A 21,449-nucleotide genomic window follows, 5' to 3' on the forward strand; every position below is an offset into this window, starting at 1 on the left:
TCTCTTACTGTTTAAAATTAATTACACGTGTGACCTATTAAAGTCATTAGACAATCACCAATTTGCCTATTTTGATAATTTTCCATGTTATTCAGTTTCATTGGTTGGATTTCATATGCACAACAAATCAAAACAGAAGCAATGGGGTGTTCTAATAACTGTGCTGGGTCACCTGTTGTGAGAGCCAATGCTACAGTGAGTCAGGAGAACTGAGAGAGTGATTTATTTTGTTCGCTCACTATGGGAAACATTGATCTGCTGTGTCATCATTTTGAAGCAACTTTTATACTGAGTAACTTTGACATACAGGTGATGCACAGTTTTGTTTTGCGGTTGATTTAAAGACGACGGTGTAGTGAGACATGAGGGATTGGAGATGGGAAGGGGCAGTGTGATGAATAGAGCGATAGGCAAGAACAAGGGTCTTGAATTGAATGCGAGCAGAGATAGGTAGCCAGTGGAGGGTTCAAAGCAGAGGGGTAGCATGAGAGTAGTGAGCTGAGCTGAAGATAAACTATGGTAAACTTTTACTGGGGCTATAGTATACGTGAGGAGCAACGGTTTAAAATCCGTACTCTGCTTTACTGGAAGCCAATGTAGTGACCTAAAAACTGAAGTTCAAATGGCAGGTAGACTTCTAATTTGTGTTTTAACCTTATGACCTAGAACAAGGCATTGCACAATAGGCTAAGCTGTGACGGAATGAACAGCAGTATAGAACAAGAACCATTTCCTGTTGAATTCAGAAATGTCATAAGAACTGCCACTAATTGTACTGTGTCACCATAGCAACAGAACAATACCCATGGTGGGATGAATACTGCAGTGCAACAACACTTCCTCTCTATAAGGTAACGCTGTGTGTCACAGTCCTCTGCTGACTTTTCTAGGTTTAAAGAATCCGACTGTTCTTTAAATAATGTACTTGTTGATAATATCACAACGCCACAGTTAAACACACAACACACTAAATGCAGGCAATTGGAAATGTAAAACTACACTGTACCCTTATAAAAGTAATTATGATGTTTTCCCCAATGATTTTCTCATTGTTATACTATGTATTTAGCTTATGGTACAGTATTTCTATTAAAGGTGAAACACCTTTCATAGTAAATATTTACTTTTTGTCTGTCCCTTGTAGGTGAAATTTACAGCATATGGACCTGTGTACTGTGGTGGTTGTTCTTGCTTCTCTGTAGTAGTTACTGTATTTAGTCTTATCAATTGGGTCAGGCTCTTTGGCTTTCCTACAAAACAAACTCAGCAGCACTCTCCCTGACAGGAAACATCTCCTTCCAAGGATTAGCAGATCAAAAGATAAAGGGCCTGGTTTTTAATCCCAGTAACTCAGACACAATCCCATTATATCTGATCAGTGTACGTTTCCTTAACTGGGATTATAATATAGAAAGGAGCAGAGAGACAGCTGTATATACAGACAGTACAGAGCTGCAGGATTTATATATTTTCATACCTGACTGTGACGAAAATGCAGTGTTTCCAATGCACGGCGATGTGCAACAACTATTACTAACAATCCTAATAGAATGTAGCGATGCAAAACATGTAACAACGCCTGCTATGTGAAGCACACACTTGTGTGTTAATGGGCTGTCCCTCATATTACTGCTTTATGAAGCATCCACGTGAGGGGAGCTTACATGTCATTGTCAATCCGCTGATTCTTATTTAATGGCTACTATACCATTAACCATTTCAGATGCCCACTTCATATCAGTATTATGGAAGATCCTCTGGCTAAATTTAACCATGCACTTTAGCAGTGACCTAAGATGGCTGCCATAGTGGGGTCATGTGACTGTATTTGTTTCCTCATGACAAAGGCCTAACCGCTACAGATCACTTTCAAATGTGTGTACCAAGAAACGTGAGCCCTTTCGGTAGTTCTACAAAGCAGCTGCTGCCACAGTGTCTTAGCCTCCCATATTAGACACCATTTGAGCTAATGACTCCATATTTGCAGGGTAATAAACTAGGGATATGCATTTTCTGAACGTTTAAATGCTATGCAGGTGACCAGCATTTAAATCATATCTACGTACACACACACTCTTTGCATTCTGATGTATCCTGACAGCCTTGGTTAGTATTTTCTAAGCAAAGAATTCCTAAATAAGTAAACAACGTTTTAACATTGCAAAGACTTAACTACAAAGTAAAAAAACAAAAAACAAAAAACAACAAAAAACACACACACACCCAAAGTATATATTGAAATTAGGGCTGTCACTCGAATTGATACGTTAATTTATGGGCATTAGTTGATTAACCGGTAGATTAATCAGTAGGTTCATCCGTGCACATTTTTAATAAAGGTAACAATCTTATAGCGGCTGTCCTGCATGTAATACTGAAAAATCAGTAGAATCTAATATATATACAGCTCTGGAAAAAATTAAGAGACCACTGCAATTTTTTCTTAAATCAGCATCTCTACATGTATGGCAGCCATTCCATTCCAGTGTCTGTTGAATTCCAACACAGGCACACCTCATTCTACTGAATGAGGTACTGATTAGGGGATCACCTGAACCAAATCTTATTTAACGAGGAAAAATATAAAAACCACTCCTGTGGTCATCACTATCCTCTTGCAATAGGACCAGCTGGATGGCAAAACAGTGCTAGTAGTACCTCAAAAGTAATTGGAATCAAAAAATAACTATTGACCATGCCCAAAGAGTTGAAAAGGAAAGTTTTGAGTGAGGAAAAGAAGGGTTCAATTCTGGCTTTACTGGCAGAGGGATACAGTGAGCGTCGGGTTGCTTCCATCCTTAAAATTTCAAAGATGGCGGTTCATAAGAACAAGGTCAAGCAGCACACATTGGGGACAACAAAGCTACAGACCAGCAGAGGGCAAAAACGACTCACCACTGACCGGGATGACTGCCAACTCATTCGAATGTCACTCAGCAACGTGTGTGTGTGTGTGTGTGTGTGTGTGTATGTGTGTATATATATATATATATATATATATATATATATATATATATATATATATATATATATATATATATAATATATATGCCCAATGGGAATTTGGTATTTTTAAAAGCATTTGTATTATTATTTTTTATATTTGTATTAGTGCTACCCTATTGAGATGTACCTGTGTTGGCCTTGTGGGCACAAAGTGAATCAAATAAATTAAACTAAACCTTTTTTTTTTTTTACGTTACTGGTAGCTTATATTCAAAGAAAAAAACAAACCAATAATAATAACAAAAAAAACCCACACAGCATACATATGTTTACATAATCTGTCAAACACCCAGATTCCAAGACATTGTTATATTAACTATGGGATTGGTGCCACAAACGGGAAATTAAGTTATTTATTTTTTAAATATCCCCTTCGGTTGACAAATTACATAGATATCAAGGACATTTTAAAAAATTAAATAAATAAATAAAAAAGATTTACATAAAAATGTATTGGTAAATTAAGCCTGTACATAATTCATTTACACTTGTGCATCCTCTGAATTAATACTGAAAAAAAAGCCCTTCCTTTTTGTGTATACGTATTCACAGTCGCCATCTAGAGCTTTCTGTTTGTTATGGATATTTTGCTTTTTACTGCATTCACAAACTCCAGCCACAGTAATTCTGAATGTTTTCATGATGAAGCAGTTTTCACGATGAAGCATGATGAAGCAAAATGGCAGTTTTGTTTGGGGGTAATTGTTTACATACCACGGTTTTCTTGTCCAATTCCGTAAAATACTTTCAAGCGTGGCTATGCCTCTTCCCTTTGATTAGAGGTGCCATTTTATTAAAAATATAGAACGGATGTCAGAAAAAAATCTCAGTGAGGGGACCCAATTAAAATTAAGGGTAAAATAATCGGGCACAAAAAAAGAGAAATGCAAAGCTTAATTTTGATGGTCCATTTTAAATCCGTATATAGAATTAATTACCGTTGAAAATTAATTTTCAGTTACGGTGTGTAATTGTCACAAAGATGGCCGGAGTCGGGGTCGACAAACCATAAACAGGAACCAGGAAATAAACAAAGAGAGAGGTGGAGTTGGGTGGAGCTGAGCGCTGCTTGCGCTCAGCATTTAATGAATTAAATTAAATAAAAAGGTTGTAACAAACAAAAACACAGGACACGGCACATTCGTCAAAACAAAAAGACAAACAAAAACGACTGTACAGACAAAACACGGTGAGCTTCTATTCTTAACTATTATTATTACAGTTACCTCCATCTCCAATCCCGTTCTCCACTCACCGAACACACAACCCCGAGTGAGTGAAAACATGCTGCTTTTATGCAGCTGTACCGAGACTCGATTGCTAATCAATCATTCAATTGGAGTCGCGGTACAACTGCATGTGAATTAATAAAGTGCAATTCCCAGTGCTCACATATTATTACTTTTTACTTGCAAGTGAAGTGCTGTGCAATCTAAATACAAATATACATTTTAACACTCGTGTTACACAGATCCGTTTATATCCCGTGTACCAATGACTATACACCAACATTAACATACAACATATAACACAAAATACACACGGGGCGGGCACTTTGCCACAGTAATATAATTTCCTATTCTAACACAACAGTACACATGGTACTGTACAGTAATTAGGTGTGTGTAATTGGAATGTATATGCCTAAGTAAACCCCTGAGGTAATAACAAAGAGTGGATGTATTTCTGATTGTGTGAATTTAGAAGGTGGGGAGCTTTATTCACAGACTAGAACAAAGTAAAATCAGATTGCTTCTATCACATGTTAGAGGGACAACAGAGCTTGTGCACGCAACCTTAGGCGTGTTCTTCAGGAGATTTTGTTTATTAGTATTAAAACACAGATTTTTCTTTTCTTTTTGTTTTTCTTTCCAGGTTTTGAAGAGTGGACATCATGCAGCTCTCTTCAATTATTAACAACACCCAAGTGAGCCACTAAGATCATACATTTAAAAAGGTAAGTGATGGCATTTCAACTTAATAAAAGAACTGTGTCAGGGCTAGACGTTTAAGTTACAGATTGTATTGAGTCATTTATATTAAAGCAATCACCTTGTATCCCAAGCCTTCATTCAGGTCTTGTTTTTATGTTCAGGGCCATTAAGTATGAACTATAATTCAGGGACATTAAATATGTAGAATGTCTGGCGGTGGCTGATTGTGGTCAGGTTTTATGATTTTTAATAAATCAGCTCACTTCAGTATGTTTTGTGATAGTCCTAATTATGATTTTCTGGGATTGTCATGTTGTGGAGTCATCTTATTCCCCCCCCCATTTGTTTTTACGATATTTGTACAATTGTTCGGAGTAGTCCAGAGTGCCCCTGCTCAAATATTGAGTTTTATTCAGGGGTTCATTTGTGCCGGATAGCACCAGATACAGGTCCGGTATATTAATGTCTTGGGGGGTGGGCGTACATAACATGTACAATACAAAAACACATTCCTTTTCCTTGAATTGAATGACAAAAGTGTACTGCAACGTTATATTTTAAGATGCGACGTCTATGAGTAGGAAAACGACTAGGTTGTTTTGAACTGTTTTGAAAACCTCAGCAACTTGTTATTTCTCTTGCATTTTCCCATTCCGAGAGTGGATCTCCATGGCTACCTGTAGCGTCCCTTGAACACTCTGTAAAGAGTTGCAGATGTATAATCTCCGAGGGTCGTTTCCCTGTTGCTTTAAGAGAGGTCACGGCCTCCATTCCATCCGACCTCTCTTGTGGAATGTGCTGCAGCTTTACAACAGTCTGTCATGTGGAAGTTCTGCTGCAGCAACGTTTATTCAGCTGAAAACAACCCTACCCAATTAACAAGTGGGCACAACAGGGTTTGCATTTAGTACTGGGAGAACAAGAACACACCAGTTTAAACACAAAGCCAGACCTTACTTATTTTATTTCATTTTTTTTTTGTGTACTGTATTCAGGGCTCGAATTCAAATAAAAATTAGGTTGGAAGGTCGAAACAAAACATGTTTTGTTTCAAAGCCTAGCAAGGTTAAAAAATATAGACTGAGTTTCCAACTGTGAAGAAGTGCTTGTTATTTCTGTCTCATAGGGCCATTGATTTGCATAACATTTTAAATAACAGATTAAAGTTTTGACACACATGTTGTGATTTTTATATCATGTGATTGTTTATTGAAACAAGTAAAATAGTGCTGGAGGAACTTAAAACTATATGTATGTTTCTAAGTTGACAAGGGAGAATCTGACCTTTACACGAAAAGCTTCTTATGCAGTGGATCCTCTTGTGGGGAAGGTCTTCATCCTGTTGGGTTATACGTTGCTGCATGGTGTCCTTGTCTTAACCAGGATGTTGCATACTTCTGCAGATGTGCCAGATGTAGTAGAGGCCAATTCATTGCTATGAACACTAGATCCCTTGCTCTTTTCAGACTAAGGCAGGTTCTGCTTGTTGTTATTTGTGCTTCATCAAGGTAAATCACCTCTCACACTCAGCAGAAGATAATGGCAAAGTCTTTAGCCTCAGTGTCAAAGCTTTCATTGCTGTTGGTTGGCAGGATGGTAGTATTTTCAGTTCCCTGAAAGAAGAAACAGTTTCCTGTATGGGTAGTCTCACAGTTTTTGCCAGCTGGAGAACCTCTGCATCCCTTCTCTGTATAAACATTGACAACTGACTCCCTTCCTCCAAGGCATCTTTCAACAATGAGGTTTGTGCAACAAACATCCAAGACGAAATGTTTTCATGCCATACCACGGCATTTTGCTCTGTCTCTTCCTGGCCTTGTCTTGTCCTCAGCCGCCCCACACAAGTGTTTGAACAATGCTGGTAGATTGGTTGAAAAATGCATAGTGAATCAATGAAAATCTGAAAATGGCTGTCTGGTGTGGTCTTCAGTGCATCACCCACCGCAAGTTCCAATCAATGTGCCATACAGTGAAAAACAGCAAACTCAGTTTCCAATATGTTTTTAAGGGTTGCGCAGATTCCCACCCAACATTGCTGCTGCCATTCTCTTCAAATGATTTTAAAATGCATTCAGCAATATTTCTTCCCATGGCACGTCCATTCAGCGGAACAAGATTAAAAAGTAAAGTTACACACATAATTTTCAAATGGGATTCTGATATATATATATATATATATATATATATATATATATATATATCTATTTATATATATATATATAGTCTATATATATATATGAGTGAGAATTTTACACTTACTGTTGTGGACTCATCCACCATCACAGAAAATGGGTGATCAGACTGATTAATGTAACTTACAAGCTCATTGGTTATTTCCTGACTGATATATTGCAAAATGTTTGCACTTGCATGGTCTGATGAAAGAATTTGACCCATGTCTACACCATTCAATTCATGACACAGAAGCATTTTCCCATGTTTTGTAAAGGGCAGATTTTCTTTTGCACACAGGTAGGCTACCCTAAACAATTTTTGCAGTGTGGAATGCTTTTCTGATCACTTCTTTTTTCCGTTGCTCAATTATTTCCATGCGTATTTTATGTGACTTTGAAGCAATACCATACTTCTCAATCTTTTTCAGTAGTTTCTTTTGTGTCATGGCAGTTGTTCCATCTATGAAAGCATCATCAAGTCTAAGAGCCTTTCTCTTGTGAATGCCCAGATATTCACCCTTCCATTCTGACAAGCCAACCAGGGTCTTGTAGATTTCCAGTGCATCCATGAGGCTGCCTTGACTGTATCAGGATGTTCATGACAGGGCATGTTTTCAGAAGTAGGGCATTCAGGTATTAGAGATGTGGATGTTGCTGGAACTGAAACTCTTGAACTCACTTCTTTGTCATTAGATGTAGTAACATCCTGAACAGATGACAGAGATGTTGTTGTGTTGATGTTTTGCTGTCCATCAAATGTTCAAGAACCTTCTTCTTCCTCAATAGCTATACTCACATCCTGAACAGATGGCATAGATCCTGTAGCTGTACTTTCAGATGCTGTTGTTTCAATAGTTTCATTATGCTTCTTTTTTTTTGTGTGAAATCAAACAGTGACGGCTGTTTTCTTTTTGGAGCCATTTTACTGTCTTAGATTTTTTCTGATCTACCTTTTCAATTTTTTATCTTGCTTTTCTAGTCTGTTTTTTATTCCACCTTCCCCTTGAAATCTACACGTCAGTTTTATTTCTGACTTCCTGTCTCCTCTCTCTGCAAATACAGTAAAAGTGAAAAGAAAATCAATATATAGTGCCTATAGAAAGTCTACACCCCCTTGAACTTTTTTCACATTTTGTTCTGTCAGTGCCTCAGAGTTTCATGCATTTAAATTAGGATTTTTTTCCCCACTTATCTACACACCATACTCCACACTGTTAAGGGGAAAAAAGTTTTTATTGAGGAAAAAAAAATATATATTAAAAGTACAAAACTGAAAGATCATAATTGGATAAGTCTTCACCCCCCTGAGTTAATACTTGGTGGAGGCACCTTTGGCAGCAATTATAGCTGTGCGTCTGTTGGGATAGGTCTCTACCGACTTTGCACACCTAGATTTCGGCCCTATTTGACCATTCTTCTTTACAAAACTGTTCAAGCTCTGTTAAGTTCCTTGGGGAGCGTTGATGGACAGCAATCTTCAAGTCATGCCACAAATTTTCAATTGGATTTAGTTCGGGGCTCTGAATGGGCCACTCAAGGACATTTACCTTTTTGTTCCTTAGCCACTCCAGTGTAGCTTTGGCTGTGTGCTTTGGGTCGTTGTCATGCTGAAAGGTGAACTTCCGTCCCAGTTTCAGCTTTCTTGCAGAGGGCAGCAGATTTTCCTCAAGGAATTCTCTGTACTTTGCTCCATTCATTTTCCCTTCTATCCTGACAAGTACTCCAGTTCCTGCCGATGAGAACATTCCCATAACATGTTGCTTCCACCACCGTGCTTCACAGTAGGGATGGTGTTCTTTGGGTGATGCGCTGTGTTGGGTTTGCACCAAACATAACGCTTTGCATTTAGGCCAAAAAGTTGCATTTTAGTTTCGTCAGACCACAAAACTTTTTGCCACATGGCTACAAACTCTCCTGAGTGTTTTTTTGCATATTTCAAACGGGATTCAAGGTGGGCTTTCTTGAGTAATGGCTTCCTTCTTGCCACCCTACCATACAGGCCAGATTTGTGGAGTTCTTGGGATGTTGTTGTCACATGCACACTGACTTGGCCATAAAAACCTGTAGCTCTAGCAAAGTTGCCATTGGCCTCTTGGTAGCCTCTCTGATCAGTCTCCTTCTTGCTCGGTCATCTGGTTTAGAGGTTATTATCACTCACAGAGGCAGACAACCGATAGACCTCCAATATCATTTTGTAGTTTACATGATGTTAAATGAAAGATCTAAACTAATTTAATTATTACAATGCACTGACACAATATTAGACTGTGTTGAAAAGAAATGCATAATAACTGTATCTGAGTTCCACAGAAAAACAAGCCTGTTTGTTTTCTCAGCACTTCTTTTTCCTTTTAATGCTTTGTTTGCCTGGGTACCTGGAAACTCACTATTTATGCTCAATCCCTTTGCAATATTAAAAGGGGTGGACTGTAGTGTAACCCCATATACTAATTATGTTTTAAAGGGATAATTCACAACATATAATACTACATTTGAAAAGCATAAAATAAAAGCAGATGTCTTGAAACAAATCCGCCCCTTTCCAAGTATCCAGAGAGACAGATATTCAGATAAATTGTAACATTGAAGAGATGGGCTTTGTATCAGAAAACTGGTGACAGAGTCAGAAATCGCGTGTGATGGGTAAGTGCATTAATATAATATATATATATATATATATATATATATATATATATATATATATATATATATATATGGGGATTGGTTTTAATCAATATAAGGGCTGTAAAATTTTGCGCTGACTGACGTGTAGCCATGGGTAAAGGATAACGATTGGCATTAACCGTAATGTTTTTTTTGAAACTGATAATTTTCCGTGCAAAAGGGATATTTTCCCTAGTTGGTACACCAACCATGTGGTAAATATGTATATACTTCTAACTTGCCGGTGGAAATATATACACTACATTATAATTATTATTCTATTATTATTATTATTATTCTTATATATATTATGTTATTCGAGCAGACGGGATTAGATATTTACCATAGATATACAGTGCCTTGCAAAAGTATTCAGAACCCTGACCAATTCTCTCATATTACTGAATTACAAATGGTACATTGAAATTTCGTTCTGTTTGATATTTTATTTTAAAACAATTAAACTCAAAATCAATTATTGTAAGGTGACATCGGTTTTATGTTGGGAAATATTTTTAAGAAAAATAAAAAACTGAAATATCTTGCTTGCATAAGTATTCAACCCCCACACATTAATATTTGGTAGAGCCACCTTTCGCTGCAATAACAGCTTTAAGTCTTTTGGGGTAAGTATGTACCAGCTTTGCACACAGTGTCAGAGTGATTTTGGCCCATTCTTCTTGGCAGATTTGCTCCAGGTTGTTCAGGTTGGTTGGATGACGCTTGTGGACCGCAATTTTCAAATAGTGTGACAGATTCTCAATGGGATTGAGATCAGGACTTTGACTGGGCCACTGTAGGACATTCACCTTTTTGTTCTTGAGCCACTCCAATGTTGCTTTTGCCTTGTGCTTGGGATCATTGTCCTGCTGAAAGGTGAATTTCCTCCCAAGCTTCAGTTTTTTAGCGGACTGAAGCAGATTCTCTTGCAGTATTTTCCTGTATTTTGCTCCATCCATTCTTCCTTCAATTGTAACAAGATGCCCAGTCCCTGCTGATGAGAAACATCCCCACAGCATGATGCTGCCACCACCATACTTCACTGTAGGGATGGTGTGTCTTGAGGCATGGGCAGTGTTAGGTTTGCGCCACACATAGCGCTTTGAGTTTTGGCCAAAAAGCTCGATCTTGGTCTCATCTGACCATAAAACCTTTTCCCACATCGCAACTGGGTCACTTTCATGCTTTCTGGCAAACTCCAGATGTGCTTTCAGATGGTACTTTTTGAGTAACGGCTTCTTTCTTGCCACCCTTCCATACAGGCCAGTGTTATGCAGAGCTCCTGATATGGTTGACTGGTGCACCATTACTCCACTCCCAGCCACTGAACTCTGTAGCTCCTTCAAAGTGATTGTTGGCCTCTCTGTGGCTTCTCTCACAAGTCTCCTTCTTGTCTGAGTGCTGAGTTTTGAGGGACGGTCTTTTCTTGGCCGTGCCTGGGTGAAGTGATACAGCTTCCACTTCCTGATTATTGATCCAACTGTGCTCACTGGGATATCCAAAAACTTGGATATTATTTTGTACCCTTTCCCTAATCTATGCGTTTGTATTACTTTATCTCTAACTTCTGTAGAATGCTCTTTGGTCTTCATTTTCCTTCATATTCACAGCCTTACTAATGATCCTTCAACAGTGGGGTTTTTATCCAGAAAATGTGACAGCAATTTTAATGGTTCACAGGTGGAGGCCAATGGTAAGGTAATTGTGTCCTCGTTAAGGCAATTTCTTTCATCGGTGCAAACTGGGAGCTTCCACAGCACAGGGGTTGAATACTTTTGCAAGCAAGATATTACAGTTATATTTACACAAATATTTACATAAATTACATAAATATTTCCCAACATAAAACCAATGTCACCTTACAATAATTGATTCTGAGTTTCAGTGTTTAAAAATAAAATATCAAACAGAACGAAATTTCAGTGTACCATTTGTAATTCGGTAATATGAGAGAATTGGTCAGGGGTCTGAAAGGCACTGTATATATATATATAGATTATATATATATATATATATATATATATATATATATATATATATATATATATATATATATATATATATATATATATATGCTTTATGCGTTATGCAGCGTTACGACTACTGTTTAATACTTAGTATTGAATATACACGTATTTAATAACACATAGAGACACACATCTATCTATCACTCTCTTTCTCGCTCTATCCCAAATGTACGTCAGTCGCATTTTACTGCCCGTATATTAAGAGTAAAATCATTCCCTATTATACAGTACATATGTAACAAATTAACGCATTTGCCCATCTCATGCAATTTAAATTTTCTGATACAAAGCCCATTTCTTCAGTGTTACAGTTTATTTGAATATCTGTTACAGCCTGTGGACTGTGTTTATGTTTACTATAGTCAAGCAATGTTTTTTTGAACAAGATAAATCTTGAACTAAACTGAGATTTTATCTGTACTGGGATACGCTGACAGCACTGTACCGTATAATCATACAAAACAGGCTGTTTGAGCAGTGCAGCTACTCCAGTGGTTTTGTATACTTCGATGTGTCTGGCTGCAAGTACAAATACAGGGCTGAGATGTTTATAAATTTCTGCAGAGCTGAATACATGCATGGTAAATTGTGACATTGATAAAGACCACTTTGCATTAATATATGGATATTTGTCTGTCTTTTCTATTTTCTGAAAAAGGCTTGCATGCAAGTCCATGCTCTTCTCTTGTGTATAAGCACAGTCCCGTAGCATAAGCGCACTGACCTATTTGCATGCTTTTTAACTCAGCAAGTCATTTTTCTGATAGCCAGAACCCCCCCCATCTTGGTGCTGTCCTGTTTATCTTTAGATGACTGTCAGAAACACGATTTTCACCAATGACACCATCATGGATAAGAACTTCTCGAGACCAATAATGAAGACTAAACACGTTTTCAGTAGTATCACGGTAATCGACTATTGTTCCAAATCTGTGGAATACACTTATTTCCAACCTCAGAGTTCTAATACGTACGCTACAATTTTGTTTCCAACTGCTGGTGCTGCCCTGCCCCCCGCACCCATTTCAGTATTAACCAGTCAGTGGTTAGTCAGTCTAAGTAGTACTGTATGCATTGAAGCCAGACCAGGTCGAATGTTAACTGCCCTGTTTTGAACAGCTTGCAGTATTCTGAGACAGCCTTCCCAGAGTGTGCCTATCACAGCTGTGACAGCGTGTCAAAGGTGAAGAAGCAGCAGGGAAAGGGAAGGACTAAAGCTACAATAACATCTCACCACAGTTGCAATTCAACTGAAGCCTGGAGACTGGCGATACCCTCACAGGATTAAAGTACTGAAGTGAACTGGGGCTTGTATTTATTCAGCCAGAAGTCTAGCGTAAAGTGCACACTTGTTACGTTTATAACGCTAGTCAAGTAAAAATGCCTCAACACAGATGGTGATCCACTCAATCAGGTAATAAAGATGATTCATCACTACTCGACAAGCGGTTCTCTAGATACTACATGTAAAACTATACAAAGTGTGACATATGCACGCCTCCACTATATCCCTGCCGTCATGGGTATGCACCCAGCAGGGGTAAATAAGCAGCACTGTTCTGTATTGTGTGTCCAGTAAGAGCTGAAATTCTGCTGAGGTTCAATTTGTGCAAGTCAGTACAGGGCAGCAGGCTGTCTAGCTCTGCAAAGACAAAGAATGGCAAGTTCCCTTTGGTTTAAATGCTCAGGAATGGTCTTCTCGTGCACCTGTGCCCACTACGAGAAATTAAGCAAGACTAGATGCAAGGCTTTTGCAAAGTAAAAACATGTTTTACACTAGCTCTCCTTTTTTGTGTGCTGCAAGGGTAAATAATTGCAAAAATAACTCACAAAACCAATAATTTCTGGATCATTCTGTGTCAATCATTTGGTATACTAATAATAACGTTCCGGTTGTTTAGTGTATGGCTTAATAAAAATATTCAGTTCGTAAAGTATATGCATTTTTAATGTTGGAGGAATCCCAATGGAATCTATTTTAAACCCCCAAAAAAAACTCACATGAGTGAAACTTAACTAATGTTTTAGCAGTTTTAGAGTCACATCTATCATTTTCTGTTTCTGTCATGACGTCATGATGAAAAAAGTTAAAGCACAACTGTGGCCTTTATGTAGCTAGCAAACATGTCTTCTTCCTAAGTACAGCTGGCACACCTGAGTGTTACCATTCACCTGCTCCCCAGCAACATTCTGTCCCCAGTGGATGTAAAACTGTGGGAACACGAAGCCACTTTGATGCTTGGAACTTGGTTTCAGGAGAGGCTTAATACAGCAAAGTTGCCTCAAACTAGGTCTCCCGCTCTGCTGGAGCCAGATTTGTTCAGTGCATTTCTAGTGATGTGCGTCTTCTTCCATCCACTGGGGGCAGTGTGTTGCCTTGGAGGAGGTTGTACTCTACCAGCTGGAGAGAGAAGACCTGGTTGATAACTCTACAGACACAACAGGGGTGCTTTTAACAAGTTTGAAAAAGTCTGTAGGATGCAAAGTCTGGACAAGAAAATAATACAAAGTGGGGAAAAAACAGAAGAGAAATACCTTGAAATAAGTGAATTCATTCCCGTGCAAGTTGCTCTACAGTGTAGGTACACCTCGTTGAAATCCTTGTTACAATCAACACTGATCTGTCCTCGTTGGTTTTTTTTCAAACTAAACATTTCCCACTGTTTTGTATTGCCAGTCCTCCATTATTATTTACTGTTGTCATTAGACTTTGGATTACACTTAAACCGCCATTTCACCAGTACTTCGTTGTTTGTCATTGTCTTGAACACTGCATCTCCTCTGCACCTGTGCACTGCAACCCACTTTGCCACAGTCTTCCACACCTGGAGCTAGTTGCAGTAGTTCCTGTTCTCCTGTGTTTGTCAATAATAGTCCACATAGTGCTTTTCGGTAAACCGAGTCTTTGGGCTATTTTTCTGATAGTTTCTCCTTTTTCGTTTAGTTGTATCACTGCCAGTTTGAGTTTGTTTCTGTAGTCTTTAGTTTTAACCACCTTTTTGCTGCTTTTTTTAATCACAAATTTCCAATTTATTTTTCAGCACTTGATGATTATGTATTTTTTTCTTCTATAATTATCATCAGGTGTTGGTTTTCAAACATGATAATTGTCAAAATTAGCAACGTATGGTTTTGGTATACAGAATGTGTTGATTGCCCAAATACTTTTGTCAAAGTATGAAATTAGTTTTTGCATGTTATTTTTCATTGTGTGTATGCATGTTATATAATAATTTGTTGTTTTATTATAAAGTCAAATCGCTAATAAATATCTTACAGTAGAACAATTAGAAATTGTAGACTGTCTTTGTGGTTTTTCTTGTGTTTTTAAACTGCCCAAATATTTTAGTCTGCAACTGTATATTATGCATATCATGGCACAGACTTTTCCCTAGTTGCTGAGGAATCAAATTATTTTTTTATTATTTTTTAAAATCTATAAAACTGTAGCTGACAGACCTTGTCATAAATGTTCTATACTTAACTGTTCTAAAACTGCTGACCATTATAGAAGTAAAAAAAGGGATTGCTGTTATTAGTAATATATCAAACATGTCATGTCATTCTTGATATACAGTACTGAGTTTCTGTCAGTCAGCTCCACAGTGCACTTAGCACATTAATCCAGGAGGAACTCCACTAACCATTGATGGACAGGGCTGCTAACGGCCCTCTGATTCTACAATTACTCCTTGTATTTAGAAATAGATGGCGGAGATCTCCTGGGGGCGAGGCTGAGAAGCACATAGGGTGCAAAGTAGAATGGATGCTGTACACAGGCAGTGTGGGCATTTCGTTGCATTGCTATTTGTTTTGAGGTGCTGTGCACGCATTGCTCTATGGAATTGAAAACAGTCTGTTAAATCTCAGTAAGGGCGTGCAATCTGAAAATTCAAGGTTCAAAGAGAGAGAAAGAAGCAACACATTTGTAGTTACAGTGTGATCACCAGCTTGCAGCGTACTAAGGAGGTTATTGATAACTTGTGTTGCATAAATCTCAGCTAATAAAGCTCTGGAAGTGAAAGGCATCACTTGACTGAGCAGAACATGCATTTAGGTTCAGATACGAAAATAAATGTATACTTGGAAATTGTAAAATGATGTCAGTCTTTCTACAAAGGTAGTGACTCCTATAGCTTGTGAACAGCATGTTGTATGTATTTGAAAAAGTGTATACCGGTGTCCACGTAACCCTTTGTCACTTACACATTAAAGGAAAAGAACAACACAAAATGTGTTTATATTATCATTTAAACTGTTCTGTATTGAATAAACCTTGTTTTGAAGGGCTAAGCATTTTTGTAGGTGCTATCAACAGTAAATGCCTTTTAAAATGCCACAAACACGAATATAAACTACAAAAGAACTATTATACTGTATTTGCAAATTTAACATATACAAAATCTAGTTTAAAAAATAAAAAATGTCTACAGATACCTGTGCTTTAATATGAACAGCTTCAGTCTTTTCTTTGGAAATAAAAGAAGAGAGAACTTGCATACATAACAAACAAAAATCCAAATAGGATGTCCAAAAAGCCCTGTATCAAAGTTTCTAAGTCCTGCAGATAGGGCACATTTACTGTGAGTTGCCCATCATCTTCCTCAGGCATTGGTTCTACAAGTCAACAGGGGCTGTGTATTAGTGCTAGCTGAGTATATGAAAGATTTCTTTTTGCAACTCGCAGAATAATGTCGTGTAGGAGGTACTAAGCAGGGCACTGTAAATAATGCAGTAATCAAATAAAGTGTATTATAAGCACACATATGCTTATTCTAAGATAGGAAATTGACTACTGTAGGACAAAAAAAAAATGAACCTGTAGGGCTAAATCAATAATTGTAGATGTGGTGCGTCTTTTCTTCTATCCCAGCTCCCCTGCAACTCTCAGCCCAATATTCAGCAAGTAAACAGGAGCTGTGTGTGATAGCCTATATATAATATATGAAAGACATGCCTTTTTTGCTCCCTGAAGACGAAACATATAATAAAGCCATGTTTTTTCAATACTGTACTGTATCAGATAAAAAGCAGGAAATTGTAAAGAATGCAGTTGCCAAAGACAGTGCTGGCAGCCAGTGTATTATACACACATAGAAGCACAGTTTCATGAAAATGACTACTGGCTAAACAAATATTTAGGGATAACAATCTATGATACCAGTAAGCAGGAGCTGTGATTGTGGTATGTGAAACATGTATAATTTTTGTAACCCTTGGAAGGCGGAATGGGGTGCAAATGCACCCCAGAAATATACCGTGTACGCTTTAAAGAAGGGTTACTCCCATTTCACAGGTCGGACAAGGACTTTCTTGATGTCAAAATAAAGGTAAATGATTGAAGTTTAATCGCATTTCAGGATATCCTATGATCTTAAAATGTTCATTTTAAACACACTGGGTTGCAATTGCATCTCTTGCCATTGCTGTGACTTTCTGTGTTTGACAAATACCTTGATCCCCATCCCCACCCCACAAATAAAGACCTTGGAGGTTAAACCCCCCCCCCCTTCCCAGAAAAACAAAAATCAGTACAGTAATAATTATTAATAATTCACATTCCTTCATGCTCGCCATCATCTTTAAATGATTATATATGAAATATATAATATTTTATATATATAATAATTGTATCTGTTACCACACGTGCCTGACGACAAGGTGGCATAAACAAACAAACAAAAAAAGTTAGGGTTCTGGAAATCCATCCATTATCATTCTGCTTCTCTTGGTGAGGGTCACCGCAGGTTTCTGGAAATATTAATACTATAGTGTTATTCAGGCAATGTTATAACAATACCAGTTTCAGAGGACACAAACCAGTACATTAAAGTAAATGTACTTTAAATCATGCAAAACAAACACAAAAACCTTGAGAGGAACTAAAAAATAGAGCATGTAGTTTACTTCCCTTAACCCACGACTCATCATAGCATTCTTTATAAAGTTGGAATGACAAAGCATATTGTCAAAGTATAAAGGGGCTACTGTGGTTTTATTTTGCCTTCTGAGGTAAAACTGAAATTATATGTTGAACGTTGGGAAAACCAATGGACTATAAATGATCTGTTATCCCTGCCAGGGAACTTCATCATGAGGAGCTTGAAATAATAATTGGGGAAGGAAGAAAGAACAATAGCATATTCTTAGCAGAAAAAAAAAATATATATTTTACTGTAAATTTAACCGAAAATGACGTTTTTTTATGAGGTTGGATTGTCACGTTGTTTTCCAAAAGCGTAATCATTTATAGAGTCTTGAAACATAATAAACTATGGTAATTGATGCTGTATTTGAAAAGCACTATAAAATATAGAGATGACTAAAGAAAGTACATTCTAGATCTGCAAGAACCGCAAGCCGGCTTGTAAATGCCCCTCAACCTTCAGCCAGCGCTGCGTCCATTGGCATATGGAAGACAATGCCAGGTTGCTAAATGAAACAGAAACAAAACTTTGGATGCTGTTGTGAAAAGGCCTTTTCCCTCAAACCGCATTCACGTCCATAAGTTATGTTATATTTGTTGTATGCTATTTTTATAACTAGTTATTTATTTTTTATAATTTTGTATGTGCACACAGCTTTCTACACCTGTTTTCACAGTAGTTTATTGTGTAATATTTATTTTATTTTAGTTTTTCATATTTATGTATATGTACTCTTTTTGCAAAAAAAAAGAAAAAAAGTTTAATTTTCAATGTATATACTGTGTTTTTGCTGTGCAAAAGTTGTATATGATGTTCATAAATAGAAATATTAAGTTGTATCCGATTGTTTTTCATTTTCATATCAAAGCTGTTTTAAAATATTGATGCTAAAAGAACCGCTGTGGCGGTTGTAACTAGTCAGAAATTTCAGAAATTCTAGTATTAACACACACCCTGAACACACAGCTAAGGGATTGGTGCAAGGGATAAACACCCCTAGAAATGTGCACAGCAAAATTAAAGGAAAAATCATTTACTTATCCCTTAACCCATTCATTTTTCCTTGAAAAAATTATAGCTGTATCTCCTGTATGGAATATGATACATTACATTTAGACGTAAATTTTGTAGTTAACAAAATTAGAGTTATCAGAACAATATACTTGCAGAGAAAATAAAAAAAAAGCTAGATGCCTGTTAAAAATGACAAAGTAGCCTGTCCTCAAATGAGGACAATGGTACTTAATGGGTTAATCCATATTTAGGCATCTGAGAAATTAGTAAGGTAATTTTAAGGAGGAAATGAAGGGATTGGTTTTTATAGTGGTATTTAAGAGAGCATTGGTAATGCACTCAATACCAGCAATTAAGGATGTGAAAATAATAATCTGTTAGACGATGCTTGCACAGCGAAGGATATAACACAGAGTTTTTAACATTAGTGTAATCTGGTTTCCTGTTACCCAGCATTCTAGCTTCTGTTGAGCAGAGAGGCCAGCTGTGCTGTTTCAAGTGGATCCTGCTGAGGCATCCTGATCGAGTCTGCACACCGGCTCCATCTTCACGTTGGCTTTCCTTCCGCAGTCCGCAGCATTAATGTGTGTGATTAGTTTCATCCATCTGTTCTCCTTTTGCAAAGTGACTGGCCCACTGCCATCGCCGTTGTCCGCCGCTCATTCCCGTGCCCTCCATGTGTTTGATTAGGCCTCCCTCATTAGGAGTGCTTTAATGAATCGCTCATGATTCTGCTGAATTCACACTCATTTTTTGGATCTGTTTCGCCAAACTTAAAATACCGTATGTCATGGGTTTTTTAATGACATATGACATATGTTAAAATGTTCTATAAATAAGATATCAATAAGAATACTGAGAGTATATAATCCTGTATTGTGCAGTCAACAGATTCAAGGGCTGACCTAAAAGGCTGTCTAATGATTCAAAATAGTATTGGTTCGTACACGTCATCACAATAAAAAATACAAAAAAGTCTGCATAAAAATGTTCGGGAATGGGTTCAAATGATTTTACAGCACACACATTGAATGACGGCAGCTCTGCTTCAGTATTAGCAGTCGAGGCTGGTGATATGTATGGTGCTAGCACACTGTGTTATTACTCCCTCTGGAAGTCTTTCACCCCTTCTTTGAGCAGCATGCTGTCTCTGCCTTGTTAAGAGTATCAGGCTTTTGCTGGGGGAATGCTTTGTCCTAAGGCAGTCTTCTTCCAGCTGTGAGGAATCTTGCCCTAATCATTTTCTAAAACTCCTTACCATCAGGATTGTGGACCTTGTAAGGGATGAATCCTGCAGTATGCATGACCTTAACTGGGACCCCAAAGCATGCTTCAGTCTATAGGATGTTATTGGCTTTTTTTACAGGGAGTCTGCTTTCAGTATTTCCACTTCATATTTTGCAAAGCTTAGTACAGTAGAACCTCAGAGTTACGAACCCCTTGGGAATGGAGGCAAACGTGGATTAATGTAGTGCTTGTTTTTATTTTAAACAAAATGCATTCATTCAGTTTGCTCAGTCATTCACAGCCCTTTGGCTTGAAAACAAACTAAACTATGTTTAAAACTAAAATGTTCCTAGTAAAATTGCCCGCACTTCCTTTGAAATCTGCCTCGCCTCTGTCTGGATACATTGGTTGGTACAGTAATGTTGACCATGACCAGCACGCTGCTTATGAGAGCTTTATCAAAATCAGCAGCAGCAGCGTTGCGTGCCATCTGTTTTTACTGCCCCGCTATTTATCATCTCTTGGATTTGTTTAAATATCTCTGACAATTTCCTGATACTATTCCCATTACTGAGGGTAATACCACTGTCAGGTTTTAAAACATATTTGTAATGTTTTCTTTCAATTTAAAGTGTATCACCTTTGTGCTTCCCAGTTCTTACCATTTCAGTTGGTTAACGTTGCGCTTTTTTAAACTGGAATCTGGTTGCGTTGTAGGCATGATTGAGTGATTGCATACATCCGACTGAGTGTGAGGTGTTTGGTTGACCGGTCAGTTTGTAAGCTTGGTGTTCGTAACTCTGAGGTTCTGCTGTATATGGTTATGTTGACTGATGACTGCTGAGCCATTTTTACTTGGTGATAACTCCCTATACATATCTATACAATATTTGTTGTATCAACACTACTTCTGTGTGTCAGTGCTGCCAGGTTACCAGTGATACGAAAAGAGGTGGGCTGTGCATATTTTGCATAATTGTTCAGCCTTACTGCTACCATTTCACAAAGTGACTGCTGACTATCCATGTTCTGGCTTGAAGGATTTATGACAGTAATGAGACTCCTTAGGGAAGCAGTGTAGAATATGCAATGAAGGAGGAGAACAGCCCATGCAAGGTACTGCCCCATGCTTTTCAATCCTGGCTTTGTGCAAGGGATGTGTTTTAAAGTATTCTTAAGGGTTGCATAGCCTGTGCCTTAGGGTGGCTTGAATCCACAGCATTCATATCTCAGATAAGGGGTTTGGTGTACATCGACGGTTCCAATTCTCAGTGCCACAGGGATTATATTAAATTTACAGCACTCTATTAGAAGTCTTTGTTTTGCTCTTTTACACCTAGTTCAAACAGTGAATGGTGAGTGTTGAAAACATGAATTAATTTGTGACTTGGCTGTGAATAGGCCTACATACATGCTGTATCCAACAAGCTTTTACATTTTTTACTGTAATTTTGAATACAAATTTACATAATGATT

At 37.7% G+C, this 21,449-nt stretch overlaps 1 protein-coding gene across 6 annotated transcripts in view; it reads left to right on the forward strand.

The window, feature by feature from the left end:
• LOC121324521 (alpha-(1,6)-fucosyltransferase-like) overlaps window positions 1-21,449 on the forward strand; it is a 206,753-nt gene that overhangs the window by 40,571 nt on the left and 144,733 nt on the right. For 5 of the 6 annotated variants that reach the window (XM_041266514.1, XM_041266511.1, XM_041266512.1 and 2 more), the window contains exon 2: window positions 4,882-4,963. The gene's annotated coding sequence lies outside the window, so the exon portion shown is untranslated. Of the gene's footprint in view, window positions 1-831; window positions 852-4,881; window positions 4,964-21,449 lie in introns of those variants that run through there. The other variant, XM_041266517.1, reaches the window with a different exon arrangement.

Source organism: Polyodon spathula, chromosome 12 (genome assembly GCF_017654505.1).
Source record: "Polyodon spathula isolate WHYD16114869_AA chromosome 12, ASM1765450v1, whole genome shotgun sequence".
Classification (NCBI taxonomy): domain Eukaryota; kingdom Metazoa; phylum Chordata; class Actinopteri; order Acipenseriformes; family Polyodontidae; genus Polyodon; species Polyodon spathula.